The sequence below is a fragment of the Podarcis cretensis genome (assembly GCF_951804945.1).
Source record: "Podarcis cretensis genome assembly, chromosome: 4".
In the NCBI taxonomy this organism is placed as follows: Eukaryota; Metazoa; Chordata; class Lepidosauria; order Squamata; family Lacertidae; genus Podarcis; species Podarcis cretensis.
The window spans coordinates 21,545,224-21,559,522 of record NC_137173.1 but is presented as its reverse complement, the minus strand read 5'-3'; positions in this window follow the sequence as shown (position 1 = coordinate 21,559,522).

Genomic DNA, 14,299 nt, shown 5'->3' with positions numbered 1-14,299 from the left:
ATCAGAGCCGCGTATGGTGTAACACTATAAAACACCATCTAATGATAGACAACAGTAAAACTCACAGCAGGAGGGCAGAAAAGCCCAATTAAAGAGAAATGTTCTAACAGCCCTCCTAAACACAGGCAGTAAAGAAACCAAAAGTTTTGACTTTTCCATGGTGTTCTTCATCCAAAAACAGGCAACCTCAAATGTGAAGATGTTGAGTCCAAGTTGTTAAAAGACAACACCTGAATTATGGTTATCAAAATGAGAAGAGACCATACGTTGGTGAATCCAGACAAGGTGTGCATTGATGATTGCAGTGCACAGCTTTGATTTCTATGGTGTGTGTGGGTGTGTGGGTGTGGCATCAATAGAATAGCCCAGTGTTCTTCAACCTTGAGTCCCCATATGTTGTTGGACTACAGTGTTCATCATTCCCAGGCAGTTTGATAATGATGGGGAATGATGTGAGTTGTTGTCCAAGTACATCAGTTGCAGAATGCTGGAGCATTCCGTGATTCACCTAAGTGTTTTACCCCAATCATTTGCCAAAAAAGGTTCTAAGGCTGGAATTCAACAAGATTTGTTCAATTATCATTGTCAAAACAAGATGACACCTAATTGGCTCTTTAAACACTCATTTTTTCGTTATGTGGCTATAACATTTGATAGAATACAGATAACTGAACAAACCTTGTTGCATTACATTCTTCATTAAATTATCTTTCCATTGATATATAATTTTAAGGTATTACTCCAAAACAAAGTGGTGTTATGAGCCCTCAAGCCTTGGAAATTCAGTTTCTCCAAAAGGTTTCCACAATTTTGGCCACTAGTGTAATAATATTGTGCTGGAGGAGACTCTTGAGAGTCCCATGGACTGCAAGAAGATCAAACCAATCCATTCTTAAGGAAATCAACCCTGAGTGTTCACTGGAAGCACAGATCCTGAAGCTGAGGCTCCAATACTTTGGCCACCTCATGAGAAAAGAAGACTCCCTGGAAAAGACCCTGATGTTGGGAAAGATTGAGGGCACAAGGAGAAGGAGATGACAGAGGATGAGGTGGTTGGATAGTTTTCTTGAAGCTACCAGCATGAGTTTGACCAAACTGCGGGAGGCAGTGGAAGACAGGAGTGCCTGGCGTGCTCTGGTCCATTGGTCACGAAGAGTTGGACACGAAGAGTTGGACACGAAGAGTTGGACACAACAACAGGTGTAATAATAATGCAAAAAATGAGCATCTAAAGACACCTTCATCCAGTAGGAAAAAGTGCTCAAAACGGAAATGTTTCTAATTGTTTCTGTACTGTGTGAAATGGTTCTGATTTATATGAATGTTTTGAGTCTGGAGTTTTCATCTTGCATGAACTGATCTGAATAACTTGGCATAGCTAAATACCAGGAGCTCAATGGGCACTTTAAAAACTTGCCATGCTTTTGCTGTTGTGAAGCATAATCATTGTTGTTATTCATCTCTACAATCTTATGCATTAACATAATGAACGTGTGGCCTTGGAAAAGATGTACTGCCTTCCGTTCTTTCATAAGCCTAACTAGCAAAGCAGCTATTAAGTGCTGTTGGCGACCAAACCTGCTGGGATTCCAGAACCTCTTACAAATGAAGTTGAGAGCTAGAGCCATTCATTGCAGGGATAAGTAGGCTTGCAGCTGTAATTTATTCATGCAGTTCAGCTTGCAGACCTGGTTGGTTCATTTAAAGGCTTCTTGTTAATAGGTGATTATTATCACCACCAGGTTTCTGGCGGTGGTAATTGGGGTTAGAATAATAGAATCATAGAACTGCAGAGTTCAAAGGGACTCCAAGGGTCATTCAGTCAAATGCCTTGCAATGCAGGAATTTCAACTAGGTCCTACATGCCAGGTGGCCATCCAACCTCTGCTTAAAAACCTCCAATTAAGGAGAGTCTATTACCTCCTGAGGAAGACCGTTCCACTATTGAACAGCTCCATTGGCAGAAAGTTCTTCCTGATGTATAGGTGGAATCTCCTTTCTTGTAACTTGAAGCCATTGGTTTGGGTCCTATTCTCTGGAGCAGGAGAAAACAAGCTTGCTCCATCTTCCATTTGAGAGCCCTTTAGACATTTGAAGATGGCTATCCTATCTCCTCTCAGTCTCCTCTTTCCAGGTTAAACATACCCAGCTCCCTCAACCGTTCCTCATAAGGCTTGGTTTCCAGACCCTTGATCATCTTGGTCACCCACAGTCCAGCTTATTAATATCATTCTTAAATTTTGGTGCCCAGAACTGGATATGGTACTCCAGGTATGGTCTGACGAAAGCAGAACAGAGCAAGACGATGACTTCCCTTGATTAGTGAGCATTCTTTGGATTCCAAGTCAATTAGCTACAAGCCCACCCAACGGTAACCTCATCCATCCCACATATAGGACGGAAGGAATGAAGACTGTCTCATAATGGCAGGGACAGGGAATCTTGTTCAGCCAGAAACCTGTATTCCATTCTGGGCAACCTTCTGAAGGCGACATGCCAGCTGCAGGTAGGACTAAAGGCCAAAGGTGGTAGAGGGTGGGTGGCTTGGGGAAAGTCCAAAGAACTAGGTAGAGAGGCCTGGAAGGCCACAATTGGCCCTTGGGCCTGAAGTTCTCCACCCTTGCTTAAAGGGGGAAGAAAGGCCTGGAAATGAGAGTTGATGAGCCAGAGGAACAGATTTAGGTTGACCTGCATCCCTTCCAACATTTCTCAGATGAAAATAGGGACATCCTAAGGAAAAGGGTGGCTTCTGTAAATCCAGGACTGACCCACTCAGAGGGTCTGCACCTGTGTTTCATAGCCCTGCATTTGAGAAGCACTGTGTTATCCCTTAACCAGCTGTCATGATGCCATTTCCATTTGGAAATTCATTAAAAGTGCACAAAAACCTGCAGGCAGGTACATGAACCAAATGTTTAAACCCTTTGTCTGTAATGAAAGGGAATTAGGTTACCCATCCAGCAACAGAGGCTCACACCTCAACGGCTGTGTATCAATTTGCTTCCTTCGCAACAGCAGCAGGGCTTGCTAGCGTTGGGGCTGGTTCTCTGCCAAACGATGATCATCAGGAAAGTGACATCTTCAATTAGCGATAGTGCGGCAATAGGTGAGGGGAAAGATTCCCCACCGCTCTGCTTTAATACACAGAAGATATCTTTCAGAAATGTTCCAGGTAGGGTCATTTTATTTCTACTTTCCTTTTAATCTGCACATTGATTTATGACCTGTAGGCCAATATACAGGTATAGACCCTTTTATATGGCAACAGCTGCAAATGTAAATAATTCAAAGTGTAAACAGCAGGAATGTCACCCAGTCAAAGAAGTCTAACTCGATTGTCCTTTGAGTTTTAGTTGATTGATGAAAGGCTTAATTTGCACATGAGTAAAACAACAGCTCTAAGGGGAAAGGTAGAGGTTTCTTTCCTTCAACTGTGAGGACAATGCAGCCCCCTTGAGCTACTAGCACCCCAAAATGCACAGAAACTCAGAACTGTGCAACCACTGACTGCCACAAGAATTTTTGTCTTACCCATTTTGTATATCTGCTTTAAAAGTATGTAAGATAAACCCAACATGGCTAACAGAGAAAGCATAAAACACTACAAGTTACAAAGCCGTTCAAATTGCAATAAATGCACTGCAGGTTACTCAAATAAATTACATACATTAAAACCAAGAACTAGGCAAAACAATTCAGCATGACCACAGGGACATGAAATAGGGACAGAAATAGTTGAGCAAAATGAAAAGGGTCTAAACACTTGCCTGAAGCTTAATAAGAGAGGGGGGCAACCAACTTCTGCAGGCAGAGAGATCCACAGCCTCCATGATGACACAGAAAACACCTCACCTCACATCTTGGCCAATTGATCTTCTGAGAGTGGTGCCTACAACACTGAATGCAGTAGATGGACAGGGCCATATAAGAAAGGGAGGCCCTTCAAATATTCTGGTCCCAAGCCACTTGTAGAATACTATTATACTATCTGGGCAACCATTTCCAGAAAGACATGGTTGCTAAAGCAGTCTCATAAAAGAAGCACAGCTGGGGTATTTTCACTGGAGATCTATAGATACATCCTGCAAGCTTAATTTACACTCCAGTGTTGTACTTCAGCAGCATTCTTTAATACAAGAAACATTCAAACATTGCTGAATCACCATTATTATTCCGACCTAAGGGGTCCATGGACAATACATTTCAAATGCCCTTGTTCACTGGTTCAAAGCCATTCATAGGTTATACTTGGGTAGAAATGAATTCTGGATTCCATTCATCTTTCATACCAGATATAATGGTTATGCTATACTTTTGCATGATCACTTATTCAAAGATTTTAAAAAGATGTGAGGTGAGTCAAAGTCACATTTCTATCTTTCTTTCTTTTTCTTTTTTAAAAAAACCACGGACTCTTTTCTTCTTCTCTTTCAACTCGGCAGCCTCTAAGTAACCCCTCTGTACATGCAGTCAAAGCAGAAGCTGAAATGAGTTGAAGCAGTCTTATCACAGGATAACTGGCTGTTCAAACAAGCTCTAATCGTTGGAACAAAAATATGATCAAAGTGCAATAGAGCCTAACATATCTGTGTCAAATGATCTGGAGTGTGCATGACATAGTGCGCTGCGCCCTTTCTCGGGTTTGGAACTTTGTTCTAATCTGAAACACTGAAAGGCAGACAGAATGAAAAAGAGGCTTTGCACTTCCACCATGTAATTTGGCCATTCAGATTTCCTGTAATGCTTCAGGGAAAATTCACACGTATAATAAAAGAGTAGTGGTTTGCTGATGCAACAACAACGAAAAACCTCATGTAATATCGAAGTCTCTGTAAATTCACCCAGTGGAGCATCAAGAATTAAAACATGCAAAAAGTGTTTCAGGCAAAGCCTCCTTTGCTGGACTTTGTATTCAGTACACAATACCATCAGTGTTTCACAAATTGTTGGAGCCAATGCATCTCTTGTCTCAGCACACGACTATGAACAACAACAACAACAAACAACTGCCAAGTCACATATTCGAGCCACGAAAGCCATTCTTGGTGATTTACAGTTAAAACAGGAGAGAAACCTACATTGACAGCCAGCCTCACAGTTTCTACAAATATCTCTTATTTTGACCTAGATGCATTTATATATCCTTTGCATCTGCTATATAGAAAGGTAAGAGACAGATTACCATTCAACCCTTGTAGGGGAAGCAGTTGCCCGTGGGTGTAGGCCCCCTTCAGACTGCCACTGATAACACAGAGCTGAGAGTTGTGGATGGTCCATGCATAACCATCTATGGGCCAGGGGTAACCCATGGGCTCCAGAGAAATCCTTCCTTCATTCCAAGTTCTCCCATCCCTTACAGCACGCTTTGCTCACTAGATGTTCATTTATACTCAAGTGTGTTTATATTCCACCTTTCCTCCAAGGAGCTCAAAATAGCACCCATGGTTCTCCCTCTCACCATTTTGTCCTCTTAACAACCCTGTGAGGCAGAGGAAGCTGAGAAACAGCAACTGGCCCAAGGATGCTCAGTGAGCTTCATGACTAAGTGGCAATTTGAACCCAGGTCTCCCAGGCCTTAGCCAACTCCCTAACTACTATTCTCTGACTCTCTACAGTTCCCATCACCCCTGGCCATTGGCCATGTTTGCTGAGACTGATGGGAGTTGTAGTTCAGCAGCCTCATTCCTCGTGCACCTGCCTTACAAACAAACTGTTAAAATACTACTCAGATGTTTGCAACCCCAAGTGCTTACAGGGCCAGCATTCCCTGCAGTTGTCTAGCATATTTACAGACATCAGCTTAAGGACTATAAGCCGCACAGTGGAAGGAAAGGAAAAGAAAACCAGCAACAATAAAAATTTATTCATAGGTTTCATTCATACACAAATAAGCACAGCATAAACACAATGGGGGAAAAGAAAGCTCATACAAATATATTTTGCTTCCCATTGTAAACATATTTCCACACTGTGGAAAGGAAGCATATCATCCCATGAATTGGATATGTTTATTGTAACAAAAACAAAATAATTGCAAATAAAAAGGATTTCTCGAGCATGTCAGTATGGCCAGACCACAGCAGCAAAGTCTTAAGATTCAATGTGGGGTTGTTTTTTTAATAAGAACAAGCTAGTTGAGAACTTTAATTATTTTTTATAGTACTTATTACCCACTCTTTACTCAAGGGACTCAGGATGGTTTACATAAAATGATAAGCTTATATATATAATTACAGCATCTAAAATCAGTCACTATAGTATGTACAAAATAAATGCAGCACAGCAGAAGGGGGTGACAAAGACCACGACGTCAGCTCACCCCATGTAGGGAATTGGCTCAGCAATGGTGCTTCTGCTTTGCAGTCAGAAGGTGCCACATTCAACATACAGTGGTACCTCTGGTTAAGTACTTAATTTGTTCCGGAGGTCCGTTCTTAACCTGAAGCACCACTTTAGCTAATGAGGCCTCTCACTGCTGCCACACTGCCGGAGCACAATTTCTGTTCTCATCCTGAAGCAAAGTTCTTAACCCGAGGTACTATTTCTGGGTTAGCGGAGTCTGTAACCTGAAGCTTATGTAACCCGAGGTACCACTGTTGTACTCAGAAGACGCTCTTTCTTTATAAAAGGGGCTAGTCATAAAAGCACAAAACTGATAGTAACTCCAGTCCAGTACAGGTGAACAGCTTCTCAAGCGGTAAGTCTTTCTACCATGGATTTGCTGGTTTGCCTGTATTAATGAAAGCATGGAGTGTTTTCTTCCTGCCATGCATTTTAAGATATGGTCAAGTCTGGCAGATTTTCCAAGTGCTACAGCTTCCCCACATTATTCATGGGTGAAGTTGGTTCCCTGAATGTGTAATCCATGAGAGGTGGCACAGAGCAGGGAAGGTGTTTCCCCAAGCTATAGAGTCTCACAGAGTCTCTTTGAAGGCACAGCTCATTTTCTCTACTTATCCTCCATGCTTTTCCATTTTTATTTAAGACCTCAGTTTTCTATTCCAATTGTTGCTTATATACTTTCCCAAGACCATATGGGGGTGACATCTTGCTATAGCTCCATAATGATAGCAAGTTCCAAAATGAATCCCAGTATGGTTAGATTACTGACGGGTTTTGAGTTTTTGTTTCGTTTTGAGAAATAAATGAGAAACTGTAAGCACAGGCTAAGGTGGTATAGGGAAACAGTTTCTCAACCCCACTTTTTATAAATGCTACTTTAAATATTTGTACTTAATTAAATTCGCTGCCAGAATTGGGGGCAAACCTAAGAGAAAGTAACTTGCACAAGTCCAACAAGCGAATAGCAACAATTTGAATTCAGCCCAATACTTTATGGACAATAGTACACCGACTATTGACATTGGAAATAAAAAAAATATAAAATGGACATTCCTTTTTTAAAAAAGTAACTGTATTGGTCTGTTGGATTAAACAATAAGAGAATGTCCCCAGTCCAAAATGTTTGAGAGCTGCTGGTGGACAGTTTAGACAATACTGAGCTAGATGGATCAGTGATCTGACTGGTGATCAGTGATCTGCTTGTGAAACATGGACCACTTATAAACGCCATCTCCAACTTCTTGAAAGATTCCATCAACGATGTCTCCGAAAAATTTTACACATCACTTGGGAAGACAGGTGAACTAATACCAGTGTACTGGAAGAAGCAAAGATCACCAGTGTCGAAGCAATGATTCTTCAACATCCACTTCGTTGGACTGGTCATGTTGTGTGGATGCCTGATTATTGTCTTCCAAAGCAACTACTCTATTCCGAACTTAAAAATGAAAAGCGTAATGCTGGTGGTCAACAAAAGAGGTTTAAAGACTGTCTCAAGGCAATTTTTTTAAAAATGTAGTATAAACACCAACAACTGGGAAGTACTGGCCTGTGAGTGCTCCAGTTGGAGAACAGCCTTTACCAAAGGTGTCATGGGCTTTGAAGACGCTTGAACTCAGGACGCAAGGGAGAAACGTGGTAAGAGGAGGGCATGCTTGGCAAATCCACACCGTGATCAACTCCCACCCAGAAACCAATGTCCCCACTGTGGAAGAACATGTGGAGTCACCTACAGACTCATTGTTAAAACCGTGTTTATGGAAGACAATTTTACTCAGCTACGAGTGATTGCCAAAGAAGAAGAGGCATTTTCCTATGTTCCTATGCATCCTGACCGGTTGATGAAATCCATACAGCACCAGTGCAAGAAATACACCTTGGAGTGCAGAGCATTGCAAAGTCTAAGGACACCAACCTCTCAAATGGCTTTCCCATGCAACTCTGCTTAGCAACTACTGGACTTATTTTATTAAACCAAATATTGTCCTGGACCATGCTGCAGAACCTATAATCTCCAAAGCTTCTGCCTCTCTGGCTTGTCTACTTAGTATGTGCAACATGTTATTAGTTTGCTTCCTTACCTGCCTGATGGCCAGAGGCAATACCTGGCCAATACCTGTGTGTCTCTAGGTTGATGGCCATAGAACTCATAGCGATTTGCTATGTGCCATTGATGTTGGTCTCCACGAAGAGACTGTGGTTTCCATTAATTCTGCATGCATTGCCCGTTTCATGGCACAGTGACATAATTGTCAGTAGAGGGCTGAATAATACATAGGAGAATAAGCCATTTGTTGTGATTATCCTATTCAAACTATAATGGAACTAATTCACTTCTCCCTATCTTTACAGCACTGTTATTTGTATTTTATGTCTGTGTTTCAAACACACCAGGCAAAGATAGGATCATTCGTACTTCCTCGAAATCAACCCTCTTCATCTATTCCAATGTAAATTAATATTTTGGAGCTGAATGCTCTTCCTCTTTCTTCCTTCTCTTTAGATTTCCCCCACCACCAGAACCACAACACACCAGGGAAGAATGCAGGGATTCACGTCTTCTAGTCTGAATTGTTGTTGTGCTTGCAGAGATCTTCCCTCCCCAAACTGAGCAATGCATTTCAGAAAACTACAGGAGGTCTTTTATAGTAACAAATTACTTGTAAAATAGTAATGCATTTTACTGCCCATTCAGTTTTATCTTAAGCATTTAATCTCACTGGCTTTTGCTTGCTAGAGTTTCTCTAAAGTTGCATTTCCTCACTGCATAATAATCCATTTGGGAAGTTATTTGTATGATTTGCTGTTAATTAGGCTTGCCAATCTATTAAAGCTTTCCTCCCTACTGGACAATTAATTATTGTGCTGATTAATCAGTTAATTGATTATTGAATTAGGTAGACTAAGGATAATGGCGGATCAATATAAAATAATTAAGTCTGTGATCCTATGCTCCCTTACCAAGAAGTAAGCCACATTAAACTCAGTAGAATTTATTACTGAGGAGGCCCTCTGCCTGGTTCCCTGTAACTTCACTTCTCTCAGTGAGGGAACCAGCAGAAGACCTTCAGAGGAGGACCACAGCGTCTGGGCTGAGCAATGGGGGTGGAGATGCTCCTTCAGGTACACTGGGCCAAGGCTGTTTATGGCTTTAAACACTTTGAACACTTTGAATTGTGCTCGGAAATGTACCGGGAACCAGTGAGGATCCTTTAGGTGTTTTATGGTCTCACTGGCCACTTTCAGTCACCAGTCTAGCTGCTGCATTCTGGATTAGTTGTAGTTTCCGAGTCACCTTCAAAGGTAGCCCCATGTAGAACACATTGCAGCAGTCCAAGCAGGAGATAACCAGAGCAGGTATCACTCTGGCAGTTAGGGTCTCAGCCTGCATACCAGATGGAGCTGGTAGACAGCTGCCCTGGACACAGAATTGACCTGCGCCTCCATGGACAGCTGTGAGTCCAAAATGATTCCCAGGCTGTGCAGCTGGTCCTTCAGGGGCACAGTTACCCCATTCAGGACCAGGGAGTCCCCCACATCCACCCTCCCCCTGTCGTCCCCCCCCCAAAAAAAAACAGTACTTCTGTCTTGTCAGGATTCAACCTGTTAGCTGCCATCTATCTACCAACCGCCTCCATTCCCAGAGTGGTTTAACTATTGACAGGGAACTCTGAGGACTGTAGCTCTGTGAAGGGAACAAGGGTTTTCTAACAACTCTCAGCACCTTTAACAAGCTATGGCTCCCAGAATTCTTTTGGGGAAGCTATGGCTGTTTTAAGTGGCATTATAGTGTTTTGCATGTCTGGTATGAATATGGCTTAGCTGAACTCTTCTATTAGAATGGATGGGGCTGCTAACTTTGACTGCATTGTGCCCCATGATTTTATTGTGTATTTGATTATTTTAGTTGGTAACTTGGGCCACTTGTGGACCATAAATCTAAAGCACAAGACTTCTCCCTAAATTCCTTGAAATGGTAGCTGAGGGATGCCGGGAACTGTAGCACTGCAAAGGGTAAACTACGCTTTTTAGGATTCTTTGGGAGAAGCAACGAGATTAAAATGTATGCTGCGTGTGCAGCCTTAGTCTTCTCTAGATATATGCAGGGCAAAACTAATCACCACTTCTCCTGTGAATTGCATACTGTATTATCAAAATGGGGAGAAAAAGGAATGGTGTTATGTATTAAAGAAAGAGGAGAGATTAAAAGTACGTTACAACATGCTATATGTTTATCTAATGCTCTCAGTCCCTGTGTAATCTTATTACTGCAACCTTGATCATATCTCCATCACTCCCATTCTTTGATTTGCAACCCTGATACATTTGTGCCTTAAACGATAATGCTCACTTATTGCCTTAGTCCAGGGACCTTATCTTTTATTCATGCTTTATACATCTTTTAAATAACACAATTTGTTTGCCAAGCCCCAGACCGGCTCGGGTAGTTTATACATAAAAGTGTTTTGAGACCAAAAGTGCAAAGCCTTGTTCTTTCCATTCACAAGGTCATATTTATAGAAGGTTCCCAGAAGTGTCGGCAAAGGATGTGAGCATCTGCTGAGACCGGGAGTTAAATCTGGAAAAAGCCACAGAATTCTGCAAGGCAGCAGAACGAGCACAATCGTAAACGCGGGCCTTCAGCTATGAGCGTGAACTAATGCAGGAGGTTGTTATACAGCAAGCTGAAAAGGAGCAGTGGAGGAAGCAAAGGGACTTGGCCTTGGCATTTCCTTTAAGGGGGAACTGAAACTTTGCTGTTGCTCCTAGCAATAAGGCTCTCTTCAGCAGATGCATGAGATAGCACATTATGGCATCTGCCTTTGACCAGGGAACCAAAGGCCATTGGAGCAGCACCTCCTCCCTCAGTGGCAGCAGAGAGGGGCCGGTAAGCATGTTGCATGCGCTTGCAAGTGCGTTGCTGTGGGGGACTACCTCCTGCATGCACAAGGGTTACGCCACAAGTGCAAGTGCTGGCTGCAAGCGCTGACTCATCCTCCTCCCCGAGCTTGGTAGCAGCACTGGAGGCAGGAAATGGGACACCCCAGGATCAAAGCAGAAGCCAGGGTGGCTCCTGTAATTCAGGGATGTTCCAGAAAAAAATGGGACACTTGAAGGGTATGTTATCAGTACACACACTATGTACAGAATCAGGGCCCTTTGAAGCCAAAGGGCCTCCAAATCAGTGGTGTAGCATGGGTTGACAGTGCCTGAGGCCGCACAGAGGTGGTGGTGGGAGGGAGGGAAATGGATGGAGTACACAGGTGCATCCATCCTGAGTGTGTGCATCACTCAGGAGATTGCAGCCACAGAGATAAGAAAATAAGAGACGTTCCATTGCATGGAGAGGTCAGTTCCTGGTTCGCATGGAGAAGCAATTTTCAGTGGAGCCCAGCAACGGAAGTGTACAGCTGTATTGAGGCAGGACCAGGTGTTGAAATTTTCTGCCCCTAACAAGTTTGCACCCAGGGCAGCTGCCCCTGTGGCTCCCCACTGTCCCAAATTATTAACAGAAATGAGACTACAGTGAATTGCCACTTTTCTTGCTGTCACTGGCTATTCTAACTGCAGCTTCTGGATCAAGTGGAAGGGAAGCCCCACATAAAGCAAATTGCAGCCATCCAATTTTGAAGTAGCCAAATGCAAGAACTGCGGCGGCCCAACTCTTCTGGTCTTGGACTGATCAGAGTTGTTTTACTAAAGGCTCCAGAATAAAAATATATTTAAGCACCCCGTCCTCCTTTACTCACTGCAGTCAAAGCTGTATTGTTTGTGAAAAGGTACAGCTTATAACAGCTGTTTCCCTTTATGGGGCACTAATTCTGTCCCTCAAAACTGGGGAGACCCATGTGCTGCATCTTAAATCAGAGGACATTCTAATTATTTGGGAGCTTTGTCATGGCTCATTAATTTGTAATTAAATAAAGTGAACTATTTATACATTATTATTCCAGAAGGCCCTGTTTCTAATCCTGCTACCTTTAAACATACAATAAACTTTATTTTAATTGTGTGCCCATCCCAGGGGTTTATTACTTATGGTAGAGTTGCCAGAGAAGGGTTTTTTTTTTAATCCAGAAAGCACAGTAGAGATCTGAATGGGACCAGGGATAGCTGCTCTTCAGTGAAGGCACTTTAGTGTGACTATTCCTAAGTTTAGAAAGCTCCTTGTGGAAGGCGGCATGGGTAGATTTCTGATCAGGAACAACAGTAAATCTCCTACTGCCAGGGCCATCCATCACCTGAGGCAAAAATGTGCCCTCCCCCTGCTCCCAACCACCCTACTTCAGTGGCCAGCAGAATGCCCTCCTCACCAAACTTGACAAGGGCCAGGACATTCCTCAAGGTGTTGCTGCTTATCTTCTCCAGGGAAGATGAGTGGCAATGTCATGTGCCAGAATGCCTCCCTCTTCCCTGTGGCGGGGGGCTGGGGCAGGCATTCCAGCAGCAGCAGAAGCCGTAGGGCAGGTACAGCTCTTGTGCTTCTGCTGCCTGAAGTGGGTGCTTCACCCTGCCTCATCGGTGGACTGGCTCTGCCCACTGCATTGATGTAGAAGTTGGGGTAGAAGAGTTTGGATTTGATATCCCGCTTTATCACTACCCGAAGGAGTCTCAAAGCCGCTAACAATCTCCTTTCCCTTCCTTCCCCACAACAAACACTCTGTGAGGTGAGTGGGGCTGAGAGACTTCAGAGAAGTGTGACTAGCCCAAGGTCACCCAGCAGCTGCATGTGGAGGAGCGGAGACGCGAACCCGGTTCCCCAGATTACGAGTCTACCGCTCTTAACCACTACACCACACTGGCCCAGGTGCCACTTCTTTCTCGGGGTTTGATAGTTATGGGTTAGTGGTTTATCCATCCGCTTTTGCCACTGGGGTTGTAAAGAAAGCAAAAGGCATAAGAGTCCTGGCCCAGAGGATTGCTTTGTGACCTCAAGTCTCTGGCTGGACCCTCGTGAATGACAAAGCTCTGGTCTGTTTAATCTAATTTGGAACCACACCTTCTAGAACGGCCTCTATCAGTAACCATTGCACTTGGCTGCAGGCGAGACAGAGAGGCCCCCTCTATCAGTCCTGCTGCTTGGCTCCTCCCCTCCTCCCTTCAGTTATCAGTCATTCCACCCAGGTGAAGCAGAAGGAGATGAGAGACAATGAGGCCCCTTCCATCAGGCCAGCATGGACAAAACACCACTTGACCCCTCTTTTCCTAGATGTGTCTCCATCACCAGTCATGCCACCTGGTTGAGTGAGGGCTGAGACAGTGAGGCCCCTTCAGTCAGCCTGGCTGACACCCTTGGCTACTGGGCTGTCCCCTTCACAGAACAAACTATATCAGCAGTGGCCATGCTTATTATTTCCACCTTTCCTCACTGTCCTTTCCCTCTTTGGTCTCTTATCCGATAAATTGGAAACCGTTGTTGGAAGTTGTGAACTGCCTTGAGTGCACCGGCAGAATACAAGTGGAGCAAGTAAATAAATAGTAGAGAATCTTGATCCTCTGCCCAATCTTGGTCCTGATCCTGGCAGAAGTTCAGAAGAACAGCCAAGAATACAGGACCCTTTAATTTATACCATATGTTTTACCATCCCCCCCTATTGCATCCCATATGGGCTGGGGGGCAAGATGGACCTTTATTCTGACCCCACAAGGCTATTTGTATATTAATTGCCTCTTTGCAGATCCCCACCATGGCTTGACCTTCAGAAAGACACCTCTAGCTTAATTATATAATGTTGTTGAATGCCTGCAGCTGGCGAGGACTTCAGCGGGATTTGTGGGTGTTCAGCACTTCAGAAACGTTAAGGCTGTAATTAATCTCTCAGTGCCTCAGTTTCCATTTTTGTAGGTATGTGGCAAGGTGAGCATTCATTAAGGGTTGCAGAGGGCATTGTGAGCCTTGATAGAAACTGCTAATGTGTGCAAGTAGAAGGGAATATTATAATTCACGTAAATAGAT